The sequence below is a fragment of the Ovis aries genome, chromosome 8 (genome assembly GCF_016772045.2).
Source record: "Ovis aries strain OAR_USU_Benz2616 breed Rambouillet chromosome 8, ARS-UI_Ramb_v3.0, whole genome shotgun sequence".
In the NCBI taxonomy this organism is placed as follows: Eukaryota; Metazoa; Chordata; class Mammalia; order Artiodactyla; family Bovidae; genus Ovis; species Ovis aries.
Genome location: NC_056061.1, coordinates 50,711,718 through 50,728,098, shown reverse-complemented (window position 1 = coordinate 50,728,098; position 16,381 = coordinate 50,711,718). Strand labels below are relative to the sequence as shown.

The 16,381-nt window shown below is 40.7% G+C and overlaps 1 long non-coding RNA gene across 1 annotated transcript in view; it reads right to left on the bottom strand.

Annotated features, from left to right (window-relative positions):
• The window catches only part of LOC132660203 (uncharacterized), a 36,136-nt gene extending 19,972 nt beyond the window's left edge, over window positions 1–16,164 (bottom strand). The window contains exon 1 of the long non-coding RNA XR_009601524.1: window positions 16,124–16,164. This is a non-coding gene — a long non-coding RNA (uncharacterized LOC132660203). The remainder of the gene's footprint in view (window positions 1–16,123) is intronic.
• Window positions 16,165–16,381: the final 217 nt, after the last annotated feature.

Here is a 16,381-nt window from a genome sequence, read left to right as displayed (position 1 = left end):
TCTGCGGGTGACAGCAATTACCATTCATTAGCTCAGCATAACTGGTGGAGCAAAGTTCTTCTAAATGGGCACTTGACATGTGTATTAACTTAATCTTTTCCAAAGAAAAACTTCTTTGGGGGAGGATGGATGAAAATGGAAATGAAATGTTGGAAAGAGAGTTTCCAGCTGTTCATTTTTGTTCTTTCTGCTAAATCAAATATTCTATTAAATAGTCTTAGGACAATGTGAGCACTGAAAAGAAAAAGTTTTGGATCCAGACATCTGGGTTCTGTCATAGGGGTGTCATTAACCCACTGGGATTTTTGTGCCTTGGGTTTTTCATTTGCAAAATAGTGTGGGAAATGGTAATGGGGAATAATTAGACCAAATAAAAGAAACCTTAGTTCAATATAGGGAGCTGGGGCTGCTCAAAAGACAGACTAACTACAGAAAAAGAAATACCCTGAAGCAGTTTACTCAGGCAACCTAGGTTAAATCCATAATCTCTTTACTTACTCTTTACCATCCAGAAAAACTGGTCAAAATTAAAGTTTGCTAGGTCCATGTGTGTGTGTGTGTGTGTGTGTGTGTGTGTGTTCAGTCACTGAGTCATGTCTGATTCTTTGCGACCTCATGAATTCCACCCACCAGGCTCCTCTGTCCATGGAGTTCTCCAGGCAAGAATACTGGAGTGGGTTGCCATTCCTTCTCCTGGGTATCTTCCCGGATCAGGGATGGAACCTGTTTCTCCTGCATTGACAGGAGGATTCTTTACCACTGAGCCACTAGGGAAGCCCTCTCTAGGTCCATACTGCTGCTGCTGCTGCTGCTAAGTCACTTCAGTCATGTCCAACTCTGTGCGACCCCATAGACGGCAGCCCACCAGGCTCCCCCATCCCTGGGATTCTCCAGGCAAGAACACTGGAGTGGGTTGCCATTTCCTTCTCCAATGCATGAAAGTGAAATGTGAAAGTGACGTCGCTCAGTACTGTCCGACTCTTAGCAACCTCATGGACTGCAGCCCACCAGGCTCCTCCATCCATGGGATTTGCCAGGCAAGAGTACTGGAGTGGGGTGCCATTGCCTTCTCCCTCTAGGTCCATAGGAACTAAGAATAGTGAGCTTCTCAGTATTATTCTATTGAATATTCATAAATCACTGTTCCAAAGAACAGAAGGAGTCAAGCTAATGGTTTTAAAAAGGGGACATGATTTGGATACAAAGCCAGCAACATGATTCTCTGCACAAATCTAGCATAAGGATACCTGCAGGTGGGTCTGGTATACCCATCCCTTAAAATAAACAATTAATATGCTAACAGGTTGCTTTGTAAGAAGCGCAACTTAATACTATGGCTGGGAAAGGAATAGGAAAAAGAGATCATTTAAAATGTGGATAATAATACAGTTTTAATATAACAAGAGTTGGCAGTAATACATGATGTTTTTGGCCTTGGTCTATTGTAGAGGTGAATCTAAATCTGGGGAACTTTTACTGTAATTTTTGGCAGATAAAATTGTTTAAAGATGGAGAAGAGGAAGGGTTAGTACTCAACCTTTCTCCGACTCCTTCTTGCACTGCCCTATTACTACTTTTTGCTTGGAGTACTTGGAAATGAACTAGACTTACTGTCCTCAGTTTCACTTCTCTGAACCTGTTTTTGTTTGTAGCCTGGGAAAACTTGCCAATGCTCACATCTGATCACATTACTGCACTTTGTTCAGTTTAGTTCAATTCAGTCGCTCAGTCATGTCCAACTCTTTGTGACCCCATCACAGCACGCCAGGCCTCCCTGTCCATCACTAACTCCCGGAGTTCATTCAGACTCACATCCATCGAGTCAGTGATGCCATCCAGCCATCTCATCCTCTGTCGTCCCCTTCTCCTCTTGCCCCCAAACCCTCCCACCATCAGAGTCTTTTCCAATGAGTCAACTCTTCGCATGAGGTGGACAAAGTACTGGAGTTTCTGCTTGAGCATCATTCCTTCCAAAGAAATCCCAGGGTTGATCTCCTTCAGAATGGACTTGTTGGATCTCTTTGCAGTCCAAGGGACTCTCAAGAGTCTTCTCCAACACCACAGTTCAAAAGCATCAATTCTTCGGCACTCAGCCTTCTTCACAGTCCAACTCTCACATCCATACACGACCACAGGAAAAACCATAGCCTTGACTAAACGGACCTTAGTCGGCATAGTAATGTCTCTGCTTTTGAATATGCTATCTAGGTTGGTCATAACTTTTCTTCCAAGGAGTAAGTGTCTTTTAATTTTATGGCTGCAGTCACCATCTGCAGTGATTTTGGAGCCCCCAAAAATAAAGTCTGACACTGTTTCCACTGTTTCCCCATCTATTTCCCATGAAGTGATGGGACTAGATGCCATGATCTTCGTTTTCTGAATGTTGAGCTTTAGGCCAACTTTTTCACTCTCCTCTTTCACTTTCATCAAGAGGCTTTTTAGTTCCTCTTCACTTTCTGCCATAAGGGTGGTGTCATCTGCATATCTGGGGTTATTGATATTTCTCTAGGCAATCTTGATTCCAGCTTGTGTTTCTTCCAGTCCAGTGTTTCTCATGATGTACTCTGCATCTAAGTTAAATAAGTAGGGTGACAATATACAGCCTTGATGTACTCCTTTTCCTATTTGGAACCAGTCTGTTGTCCCATGTCCAGTTCTAACTGTTGCTTCCTGACCTGCATACAGATTTCTCAAGAGGCAGGTCAGATGATCTGGTATTCCCATCTCTTTCAGAATGTTCCACAGTTTATTGTGATCCACACAGTCAAAGGCTTTGGCATAGTCAATGAAGCAGAAATAGATGTTTTCTGGAACTCTCTTGCTTTTTCCATGATCCAGCGGATGTTGGCAAGTTGATCTCTGGTTCTTCTGCCTTTTCTAAAACCAGCTTGAACATCTGGAAGTTCACGGTTCACGTATTGCTGAAGCCTGGCTTGAAGAATTTTGAGCATTACTTTACTAGCATGTGAGATGAGTGCGATTGTTTGTAGACCATGCAAATGGCAAATCTCTTGAACAAGAGATGAGGTTTGAGTAGTTCAGCATAGTTAAAAGGTTCTGCATACACTAGGTCTCTCTCCCCTGCAGCCTCCCATGGTTGTGCTTGTCACTCCTGTCAAACCAAACCTTCCCACCCCAGGACCACACACATTCCTACTCATGAAATACCTACCCCCTTCTTCAGCCCATCTGTACCTTAAATTCTGAGCATCCTACAATCCCCTTAAACAACACATCCTCTAGGGAGCCTTCCTTGGCAACCAAGATTAGGACAGGTTCTCCTAGGGCCTTTCACATCCTGGAGTCCCTTCTATCACCACGTTTATCATACTGTCTCTGAGTTTCACAAAGTGTGTATAGAGGCGTCCTGGGATGCTTCAGCAAATTCGCAGGATATTTTACAATTTTGAAATTTAGGCCCAAAAAGCCATTAGACATCACATGGACCATTGTCTTACGTTACTTGAATCTAGCTACTTTAAAAATCGAACTGTTAGGTATTTCTTTTAACCGAGGGGCACATGAAAACATTAATTAGACATAAAAGGCAAAGGTTGGCAACTTTGCCCTATTGCAATTGCCTCTTCTTGTCTGGGTGTCTCAGTAGAACGTTTTTATTACAAAACTCTTGGGGAATCTGTGGAAAGTTTTTGTCCCATCTTCTAGAAAAAAATTGCGTATGCTTCTACATTTAAGAGATTCATGGGCCTTTGCAGCCCATTGGTGAACCCCCTATAGTAAGAAAATCTAGTACAGGGTTTTATATAGGCTGAGCTGAATGAATGAATGAGAAGCTTAACCTGACTGGTTTCACAGATGCAGAAGAGTCAGAGGAAATTAGAACACTGGAAATAGGCCTTAAGAGGAGAGAAATTTCTCAGTTGTTTGCCAGAAGAAGAAAGTGGAGATTTTTCAGTTTGGGGATCTGAGAGTCTAATTAATAACCCCTCTTTTGGATTTCGAATCAACTGATAACACACCAAGGGGCTGAATAGAACCAACAGGTCAATTCTATTAATGCTGTGGATGGATAGACAAGAAGCTGAACTGGACCCTAATTGGGGAGGGGGCTCTGGTTATTGTATGGGAAATGGGAAGAATTTTTTGATCCATAAGACGAGAAGCATCAGTGGATCATAAGACATGAAGTTGCTGCTACTGCTGTCACTTCAGTCGTGTCTGACTCTGTGCGACCCCATAGATGGCAGCCCACCAGGCTCCCCCGTCCCTAGGTTTCTCCAGGCAAGAACACTGGAGTGGCTTGCCATTTCCTTCTCCAATGCATGAAAGTGAAAAGTGAAAGTGAGTCGCTCAGCTGTGTCCAACCCTCAGCGACCCCATGGACTGCAGCCTTCCAGGCTCCTCCGTCCATGGGATTTTCCAGGCAAGAGTACTGGAGTGGGGTGCCATTGCCTTCTCCAAAGACATGAAGTTACATGTGTGCAGTGATGGCTGATGCGAGCCTGCCCAGAGGAGAAATGCCAACCCATCGGTGTCACTTCTCACCGGTTTCCCTAGGTGGATCTGTCACAACGTGGACAAGCACACCAGGTACACTCCAGTACTTCCTAAGAGAATCTGAGTGCTGGAAGCTCCTACTTTTAGGATCCAGGCAGCATCTCAGGGAAGGGAAGAGGATTATCCTTATGGACTTACCTATTTTTATTGGCATAATTTTTGTCATTTGTTTTCTGGTTTGCTGATAGACATGTGATCCAAAATCTCATTCAAAAGATCCCAGGACGTCCTTAGGATGCCCACACATAGTCAGAGAGAAAATTAATACACCTGCAGAAAAGGTTCAAACAAGACTCATATTCTTTTTTTTTAAAATTTATTTATTTTAATTGGAGGCTAATTACTTTACAATATTGTACTGGTTCTGCCATACATCGACATGAATCTGCCACGGGTGTACACATGTTCCCCATCCTGAACCCCCCTCCCACCTCCATCCCTCTGGGTCATCCAAGTGCACCAGGCCCGAGCATACTATATCATGCATCGAACCTGGACTTGATTCGTTTCACATATGATAATACACATGTTTCAATGCCATTCTCCCAAATCATCCCACCCTCGCCCTCTCCCACAGAGTCCAAAAGACTGTTCTATACATCTATGTCTCTTTTGCTGTTTCCAATATAGGGTTATTATTATCATCTTTCTAAATTCCATTTATATGCATTAGTATACCGTATTGGTGTTATACTTTCTGGCTTACTTCACTGTGTATAATAGGCTCCAATTTCATCCACCTCATTAAAATGGATTCAAATGTATTCTTTTTAATGGCTGAGTAATACTCCATTGTGTATATGTACCACAGCTTTCTTATCCATTCGTCTGCTGATGGACATTTGGGTTGCTTCCATGTCCTGTCTATTATAAACAGTGCTGCGGTGAACATTGGGATACACTTGTCTTTTTCCATTCTGGTTTCCTCAGTGTGTATGCCCAGAAGTGGGATTGCTGGGACATACGGCAGTTCTATTACCAGTTTTTTAAGGAATTTCCACACTGTTCTCCATAGTGGCTGTACTAGTTAGCATTCCCACCAACAGTGTAAGATGGTTCCCTTTTCTCCACACCCTCTCCAGCATTTATTGCTTGTAGACTTTTGGATCACAGCCATTCTGACTGGCATGAAATGGTACCCCATTGTGGTTTTGATTTGCATTTCTCTGATAATGGGTGATGTTGAGCATCTTTTCATGTGTTTGTTAGCCATCTGTATGTCTTCTTTAAATAAATGTCTGTTTAGTTCTTTGGCCCATTTTTTGATAGGGTCGTTTATTTTTCTGGAATTGAGTTGCAGGAGTTGCTTGTATAGTTTTGAGATTAGTTCTTTGTCAGTTGCTTCATTTGCTATTATTTTCTCCCATTCCGAAGGCTGTCTTTTCACCTTGTTTATAGTTTCCTTTGTTTTGCAGAACCTTTTAATTTTAATTAGATCCCATTTGTTTATTTTTGCTTTTATTTCCAATATTCTGGGAGGTGGGTCATAGAAGATCCTGCTGTGATTTATGTCGGAGAGTGTTTTGCCTATGTTCTCCTCTAGGAGTTTTATAGTTTCTGGTCTTATGTTCAGATCTTTACTCCATTTTGAGTTTATTTTTGTGTATGGTGTTAGAAAGTGTTCTAGTTTCATTCTTCTGCAAGTGGTTGACCAGTTTTCCCAGCACCACTTGTTAAAGAGACTGTCTTTAATCCATTGTATATTCTTGCCTCCCTTGTCAAAGATAAGGTGTCCATAGGTGTGTGGATTTATTTCTGGGCTTTCTCTTTTGTTCCATTGATCTATATTTCTGTCTTTGTGCCAGTACCATACTGTCTTGATGACTGTGGCTTTGTAGTAGAGCCTGAAGTCAGGCAGGTTGATTCCTCCAGTTCCATTCTTCTTTCTCAAGATTGCTTTGGCTATTCGAGGTTTTTGGTATTTCCATATAAATTGTGAAATTATTTGTTCTAGCTCTATGAAAAATACCATTGGTAGCTTGATAGGGATTGCATTGAATCTATAGATTGCTTTGGGTAGTATACTCATTCTCACTATATTGAGTCTTCTGATCCATGAACATGGTATATTTCTCCATCTATTAGTGTCCTCTTTGATTTCTTTCACTAGTGTTTTATAGTTTTCTATATATAGGTCTTTAGTTTCTTTAGGTAGACATATTCCTAAGTATTTTATTCTTTTCATCGCAATGGTGAATGAAATTGTTTCCTTAATTTCTCTTTCTCTCATTATTAGTGTATAGGAATGCAAGGGAATTCTGTGTGCTGATTTTATATCCTGCAACTTTACTATATTCATTGATTAGCTCTAGTAATTTTCTGGTAGAGTCTTAAGGGTTTCCTATGTAGAGGATCATGACATCTGCAAACACTGAAAGTTTTACTTCTTCTTTTCCAATTTGGATTCCTTTTATTTCTTTTTCTGCTCTGATTGCTGTGGCCAAAACTTCCAAAACTATGTTGAATAGTAGTGGTGAAACTGGGCACCCTTGTCTTGTTCCTGACTTCAGGGGAAATGCTTTCAATTTTTCATCATTGAGAATAATGTTTGCTGTGGGTTTGTCATATTTAGCTTTTATTATGTTGAGGTATGTTCCTTCTATTCCTGCTTTCTGGAGAGTTTTTAAAATCATAACTGGATGTTGAATTTTGTCAAAGGCTTTCTCTGCATCTATTGAGATAATCATATAGCTTTTATTTTTCAGTTTGTTAATGTGGTGTATACATTGATTGATTTGCGGATATTGAAGAATCCTTGCATCCCTGGGATAAAGCCCACTTGGTCATGGTGTATAATCTTTTTAATGTGTTGTTGGATTCTGATTGCTAGAATTTTGTTAACGATTTTTGCATCTATGTTCATCAGTGATATTGGCCTGTAGTTTTCTTTTTCTGTGGCATCTTTGTTAGGTTTTGGTATTAGTGTGATGGTGGCCTCATAGAATGAGTTTGAAGGTTTACCTTCCTCTGCAATTTTCTGGAATAGTTTGAGTAGGATAGATGTTAGTTCTTCTCTAAATTTTTTGTAGAATTCAGTTGTGAAGCTGTCTGGACCTGGGCTTTTGTTTGCTGGAAGTTTTCTGATTAAAGTTTCAATTTCTGTGCTTGTGATGGGTCTGTTAAGATTTTCTATTAAGCCTCGTATTCTTAGAGGTTTGTTCTTTCTCCTCTCTCTCTCTCGCTATATATATATGTATATATATATATATATATATATGCTTAGTCTCTCTTTGGTTGCTCTGTAAATATCTCCATTTATATTAATTATGAGTTACACTGCTCATGGTAGCCAGTTACCTGTTCCATTTGGCACAAGATCACCAAATCCCCCCACCCAGCACTGGGGCTGTCTCTCTGGTCTTTGCAGCACCTTGCCTTTACTTGGTGACAGAATTATCCTTTTCAGTTACAAATGTTGTTTATGACATTGCTGTCAGAGTACTACATCTTGTTGTTTCATGTGCTAGATTTATTTATTAATTTATTTTTACCAGTGAAATTATTTCATTTGTCATTCTGATTGCTTTTATCTTTAACTTCTTGAAAGGATGATGACTTCTATTTAAATTATTAGAAATATTTCGTCATCTGGAGTGAGTTATCATTTTTCAAACCAAATCCTTCCCCTGACAGTTTATTATACAATGTTGTAAATCTCAAGGTTGAGCTTTCTTTCTCTGCATGGGGAAAAAAAGAGGGATAGAAAAGATTTCTAAAAGACATCTAAAGTGTCAACGTCAAAGTTTTCTAGAAAAGACATCTAAAGTGGCAATTTAAAAATTATGTGTGAACAGGGGGAGAACACCATTCCTGAGAGGCCATTGGATAGGTAGTTAATTCTTACCAGCTGATCTCAGTTCACTGATTTGATTATTTAATGCAAAACTTGGGAGAGAAGGGGAGGTTACAGGAAGTTAAAATGTTTCATAGAAATTGTTCTGTGTTGTATTTGAAGGCATGCTTCCCATTAGCATATAAACATCATGCTACTTCCTTACCGAGAAGTTACACTTCTATTTGGTTATCAAAAGATAACCAAAGAAGCAACTATTTGGTTTATTTCTACTATTTGGTTATCAAAAGAAAACAAGTATGTATGAAATAATCTGGCTTTTTGGAATTAGAAATATATAAATTGAGGAAGAATGACTGAATTAAGGATCAGTAGAAGCACCTGAACCCACTCCATCTCTTTGACACAATGTCATGGGTGATGTGGCATCAGAAAGAGATGATTTTTTGTTCACTTGGTCAACTGGAATCAAGGTAAAAGTTACAGAGCTGAAAAGTACAGACCATTCTCAGAAGCAGTGAATGTTAGAGAACCCTAGAGGTTGGATGTGTAAACTCCAGTACCTACAGGATCTAGGCAGGGATTGTAAATAAATGAGACAGGCAAGCACATGGGTAAACATCAAAAGTCAACAGGAAAAGTAGAGGCCATCTGAAAGCTCATGTGAAGAGATAGTTGCTTCTTACTCTACATCATTGTCATGTGAGGTTATGTGCCCAGCAGTGCAAGATATTGCATGACTTTTATTTATTTATTTTTTTCAGTGTTACAGCTCTATTTTATTTAGAAGATAGCAGGAGAATCCATCCTTGAAGCGTGAGGGCATGCCAACCCAAAGATTTGAAGGGAAGAGAGTGGAGGAGCGCGTGGGAGAGGGAGAGAGAGAGAGGGAGAGAGAGAAAGAGCACACACATGCAGGAGAGGGAGAGAGAGAGAGAGAGCTCACACACACGCGGGAGAGAAAGAGAGAGAGAGAGAGAGAGAGCGCTTTGGCTCTTCCTTTTATATGTTTTTGCCACCATCTGGGCCTGCCCTATGCAAATTGGGCTTAGCCCGGAGTGCTGTTTGTTCTACCCGAAGTCTTCACTCTGGTCCTCGGACCTTTCTTTGACCTTCCTTTCGGCTGCCCTGGAGTAGGAAATAGCAACCCACTCCAGTATTCTTGCCTTGAAAATCCCAAGGACAAAGGGACCTGGCAGGCTACAGTCCATGGGGTCACAAGGAGTCAGACACTACTGAGCGACTGAGCATGCAAGAACACAAGTCTTACCTGCAACACATGGAATCTTCAATCTCTGCTGTGGCAGGCCAGATCTTTAGTTGTAGCATGCAAGATCTAGTTCCCTAATCAGGGGTGAAACTCAATCCCTCTGCACTGGGAATATGGTGTCTTAGCCACTAGACCACCAGGGAAGTATCAAGATATAGCAATATTTTAAAGAAGTTAGTTAAAAATTATTTTATTATCACTTGAAAAAAATTAAAGATTTTGTGTGAAATCTCTTCATTTCTAAATGCTGTCAACGAATTTAAATTTTGAAAACTTTATGTAGTTCAGAAGACACATTTCTACCACTTGAATTTAGCTCACAAGCCACCCTGCATACTTCTGCTGTCTGATAAGAAGCCAAGGAAGTTTTTTTGAGCAAAGGGAATGGCATTTATTCTTTTTTTCATCTGTTTAACATCTATCTGTCAAATGTCTGCTCTGTGACATGTGTCTTATAGTCCTGTGACAGGGTACCAGCCTTTATGAAACTTACATTCTACATTCTAGTAGAAGAGGCGGATGATGAAATAAGAAAAAGACATTGTGTGACACACCATTCCAACAGTGAAAAAAAAAATGTGATGGAAAAAAGTAATTAGGCTAAAGGGGACAGAGGAGGGTACAGGGTGCCATTTTAAATGTCATTGGCAAAGGTCTCTGTGAGTAGGGTCTGTTGGAACTGAGACCAACACACAGTAAGGGGGCACATTGTGTAGTGCCAGGGTGGAGTGGGAGAGGAGAAGCCCCAAGTTTGCAAAGGCCTTGAGGCATACGTGTAATTTGATGTGTTGTATCTGGAGGAGGGAGGCCAGAAGAGCTGAAGCAAAATGAGCAAGGGAAGTTTCAATAGACAAGTCCGTGTCTGAGAAATGCCAAGATGTCCTATTACATGGGGCTGGGCAGGGCTGCTTTTAAAAGCTGCTCATTCTTCAGTGTCCATTTCAAAGAGGAATGAACAATAGGGAAATAACAGGGAGCAATATTGATAATTGTTGGAGCTAAGTCACCAGTGGATGGATTCCCAGGGGATTTACTGTATCTTCCACTTTTGCATAAGTTCAGTAGATTTTTGAAACAAAATTTTAAGAAGTTCCAGTTCAGGTTTTGTATTTCCCCTTCTTGTTGTTCCTCTGAACTTCCTAAATACCTTATTTTTTAAATAACTCATTCAAAAAGTGCCTGGGTTTTGTAATTTATCCATATCACATGTGTGTCTTTTTTTTTTTTTTTTCTCAATTATTTGTAAGTGCCTGAAAATCTGCCAACATCTGCTGGATCATGGAAAAAGCAAGAGAGTTCCAGAAAAACATCTATTTCTGCTTTATTGACTATGCCAAAGCCTTTGACTGTGTGGATCACAATAAACTGTGGAAAATTCTCAGAGATGGGAATACCAGACCACCTGACCTGCCTCTTGAGAAATCTGTATGCAGGTCAGGAAGCAGCAGTTAGAACTGGACATGGAACAACAGACTGGTTCCAAATAGGAAAAGGAGTATGTCAAGGCTGTATATTGTCACCCTGCTTATTTAACTTATATGCAGAGTACATCATGAGAAACACTGTGCTGGAAGAATCACAAGCTGGAATCCAGATTGCCAGGAGAAATATCAATAAGATATTGATATCTTAATGGCACCACCCTTATGGCAGAAAGTGAAGAGGAACTAAAAAGCCTCTTCATGAAAAGCCTCTTGAGAGTGAAAAAGTTGGCCTAAAGCTCAACATTCAGGAAACGAAGATCATGGCATCCGGTCCCATCCCTTCATGGGAAATAGATGAGGAAACAGTGGAAACAGTGTCAGACTTTATTTTGGGGGGCTCCAAGTCACTGCAGATGGTGATTGCAGCCATGAAATTAAAAGACACTTACTCCTTGGAAGAAAAGTTATGACCAACCTAGATAGCATATTCAAAAGCAGAGACATTACTTTGCTGACTAAGGTCCGTCTAGTCAAGGCTATGGTTTTTCCTGTGGTCATGTATGGATGTGAGTTGGACTGTGAAGAAGGCTGAGCACCGAAGAATTGATGCTTTTGAACTGTGGTGTTGGAGAAGACTCTTGAGAGTCCCTTGGACTGCAAGCAGATCCAACCAGTCTCTCCTGAAGGAGATCAGCCCTGGGATTCCTTTGGAAGGAATGATGCTCAAGCAGAAACTCCAGTACTTTGGCCACCTCATGCGAAGAGTTGACTCATTGGAAAAGACTCTGATGGTGGGAGGGATTGGGGGCGGGAGGAGAAGGGACGACAGAGGATGAGATGGCTGGATGGCATCACTGACTCAATGGACGCGAGTCTGAATGAACTCCAGGAGTTGGTGATGGACAGGGAGGCCTGGCGTGCTGCGATTCATGGGGTCGCAAAGAGTTGGACACGACTGAGCAACTGAACTGAACTGAACTCAAAATCTGGTGACCCAGTGATAAAGAATTTATCTGCCAATGCAGGAGACTCGGGTTTGGTCTTTGATTAGGAAGATCCCATAGAGAATAAAATGGCAACTCACTCCAGTATTCTTGCCTGGGAAATCCCATGAACAGAAGAGCCTGGTGGGCCACAGCCCATGGGTGCCTACTAAGTTGTTTCAGTCATGTCTGAGTCTTTTCGATCCTATGGACCACAAACTGCCAGGCTCCTGTGTCCATGGGATTCTCCAGGCAAGAATACTAGAGTGGATTGCCATGCACCCCTTCAGGGGATCTTCCCAACCTAGGGATAGAACCCATGTTTCTTATGTCTCCTGCACTGGCAAGTGGGTTCTTTACCACAAGCGCCACCTGGGAAGCCCTGGGCTACAGTCTATGGGGTCACAATGAGTCAGATCTGACTTAGTGACTAAATAGCAATGGCAACACCTAAAAATCAGGACAATGATTCACATTTCTTCTTTAAATTTTTTACTTTTAAAATTCCTTTATTTTTAATTAAAAAATTTAATTGGAGGATAATTACTGTGCAATGTTGTGTTAGTTTCTGCTTTTTAACAAAGTGAATCAGCGGTGCATATAAATGTAACATCTTTTTTGGATTTCCTTCCCATTTAGGTCACCACAGAGCATTGAGTAGAGTTCCCTGAGAAATACAGTATGTTCTCACTAGTTATCTATTTTATCAGTTGTTGTTTAGTTGCTAAGTCATGTCCAACTCTTTTTGTGACTCCATGGACTATAGCCCACTAGGCTCCTCTGTCCATGGAATTTTCCAAGTGAAAATACTGGAGTGTGTTGCTATTTCCTTTTCCAGGTGATCTTCCCAACCCAGGGATTGAACCCAAGTCTTCTGCACTGACAAGCAGTTTCTAACCTCTAAGCCACCAGGGAGTGTCAGGGAACGTTTAACAGGAGGATACCTGTGTGCTATTTTACGTCTCTCATAACCCTCTGTTCCTTATTAGTTCCTGATAACAGGAATGAGTGGAGATGCACACTGCTCCCAGGACTGAGGTCATGGAATGAGACACACGCATGGATTTCCTCCAGTAAACGTTTTCCTTATGACAAAACTGCTTAGTCATGACCCTCTTTCTTGAGATATGGATTGTCTTCTGACCTTATGACCATTGCTAATTTCTTGTTTCCTTGATAACGGTTGCTGTACGCTGGCGACGGAATGAAACACCAACACCGCAGAGTGGTTTGAATCTTTACATTTTAACACTTGCTTCATACAGCTGCTTTATTTTATATCCCTTGCACAACAACCTACAGGGCAAGCTGCCAAGCACTATGATTCAGAGACTATACAGTGCGCAGGCGCAGGGCGAGATAACCTTTACCTTAACTTATTTACTGCAGCTAAGACTTTGTTTTGGGGAACTTCTTTATCAACTTAGAATCCGTTTTGTCCCAGGGTCTGTTCCTTTTGAGGAATCAGAGAAACATCCTTGTGTGCAAGAAATGTTCTTTTCCCACGGGAACAAACAGAGGATTCTTAGCTGAACATCTCGTTTGCAAGAATGTTCAGCCCTGGTTGAGAGTCTCGTTTGCAAGCACTTCTCAACCTTCCTTATACCTTGTTCCCTACATCTCCCCCTTTCTTTTCTTGCAGGTGCTGAATAAGCGCTTGAATACACAAAGCTTTTTTTTTTGTTTGTTTGTTTGTTTTTTTTTTTTTTGCCCGAGCCGGTAGACTATAAAAGCAATAAAAGATAAAGCAACAATTAACAAAGTATTCACAAAGGATGTTGTTAACAATGTAGATACATGCCCTAAAGGATTAAGGTTATCTAATCCTTTTTGAAGACTCTTTAGTATATCAGAACCAAGAATATCAGCCAGCGTCTTACTAAAAGTTGACAATATAGTTTGTTTCAATTTCATAATTTTAGCAGTTAAATTTTGGTGTCTCACTAAAGACCTTTTTACCTTTTTCCAACCCTCACTCATATTAAAGGGAACAGGGGTTACACATAGGTGAGATGAGTTCTAATCACATTTTAACACACTCTTTGTAGCTAACACAGTCACTTGATCTCCTAACCAGGAAACAGTGTGTTGTAAATTTAATACATCAGTAGCCAATTGAGCATCCAAATCATGTTGTTGTTGCCACAGTAAATGAGCATCTTTATGCCATTTCCTGACAAAATCAGCATTCTGTATGCCCTGATGCAAAGCAAGACCTGTTATAGTTGTTGTTGTTGTTGCTGAAGCCACGGCAAGAATTGATGCGATGACAATGCCAAGCATTCTTTGAGATCGGTGGAGAAGAGTTTGTACAGCATTTACAAGATGAGTGACAGCAAAAGAGTCCGACCAAGGTCGAGTAAGATTAACAGGCAACCAAAGTTCAGTCCGTGCTTTTACAATGACCAAAGAGTAATTACTGGAATGGACCATCTTGTTTTCAACATTTTTTCACCAGGAACGATTTATATATTGAGTCAAGTTACAATCAGAACATGATACACCTCCCAAAATTTCATTTTAAATCTATTGCCCATACAGTAAAGAATAAGGAAATTTTACACATGCTATAGCAGAGTAAGATTTGTTAATATGCAAATGAACTTGAAATGGCCCCTTAGAATCATTAATATTTAAAGTAAAGTTTTTCGTCCATATAGTAAGGTTACCTGACACTGCCCATGATTATACACTGGAATAGTAAAAGCAAATTTATTTTTATCCTCCAATTGCAAAGGAATAGTAAAAAAACAATCTTTCAAATCTAAAACCATCAAAGACCAATTTTGTGGAATCAAAGCAGGAGAAGGGAGAACTAATTGCAAAGCTCCCATAGGTTCTATACATTTGTTAATTTTCCTTAAATCAGTCAACATTTTCTATTTACCAGATTTTTTTTAATGACAAAAACAGGGGAATTCCAAGGAGACGTGGAAGGTTCAATATGGCCAGATTGAAGCTGTTTTTCTACTAATTGTTCTAAAGCCTCGAGCTTCACTTTTGGAAGCGGCCACTGCTCAACCCATTTAGGGACATCAGTTAACCATTTTAATGGGAGAGCTCGAGGAATCTGAGCAGTGGCTACAAGTTTTCCAACGAGATGGTGAGCGTTGTTCCTAAAGAAAATAAAAGATCCCTTCCCCAGATATTAATAGGTATATTAACAATGTAAAAAGAAATAAATACTTTCTTTTCATTAGACAGTTGGTATGACAAAGGTTGAGCGCTTTTCCACACATCTGCTATTGATCCTAAGCCTGTTAAAACAAGAGGAATTTTTTTTTCCAGTCATTAGGCCACTGCTGGAGAGAAATAACTGAAACATCTGCTCCTGTATCCACTAATCCTTCAAACTGTTTACCTTTAATAATCAGTGACATTAAAGGACGAGAGTCATTAACAAGCATTTCCCAAAATATACTTTTTCCCGTACTTCTAAAACCATTGACTCTCTCTCCCTACCTCAGCCTTGTCGGCAGCTACTGGAAATAGGGATGCGTAAAGTGGTGCAGAAGGGTTAACAGCCTTGGAAGTTCATTTTTTATTTAATAAAACCTTTTAAAAGGCAGCAGTCATTGCCTATACAGAATCTGAATCTTCCCCAGAACTCACATCTCTATCTGTCTCAGTGGATGAATCTATACTATCATCCGGAGGTTTGGGCAGAGGCCGAAGTGAAGCCCCCTCCTCAAGATAACATGAGGCGGCCTCACTGTCAGCAGCCATTAATTTTAAAGCCTGCGTTATACCGCTGCATAGAGTCCACAGCCTTAGAGGAATCACATTTCCTTTTTGATGCTGCCTTCTTAACTCCTGCACCACTTTCCATTCCTTCAAATTCAGCTGTACTTTTGTTTGATATTGAAACCAATAGCAATGCTGCTCTATAAGACAGAACAACTCACTCAAGCGGCGAGTAGACATTTTAATTCCTATAGAATGCATGAGCCCCTTAACCAGCTCCATATATTGTGACTTTAAAGACGGGGAATTTCCCATAGTTTTTTCTTTTTCTCGAAAGTCCCCCTTTCAGCGTTTCGCCCCGGGGTGCTCACCCTTTTGGATTTTTATTCTTTTCTCTTTTTCTCTATTTCCCAAAAGTCCCCTTTTCAGCGTTTCGCCCCGGGGTGCTTACCCTTTCGGTTCTGTTGTGCCCCGCGCTGGGCGCCAGATGCTGGCGACGGAATGAAACACCAACACTGCAGAGTGGTTTGAATCTTTACATTTTAACACTTGCTTTTTACAGCTGCTTTATTTTATATCCCTTGCACAACAACCTACAGGGCAAGTTGCCAAGCACTATGATTCAGAGACTATACAGTGCGCAGGCGCAGGGCGAGATAACCTTTACCTTAACTTATTTACTGCAGCTAAGACTTTGTTTTGGGGAACT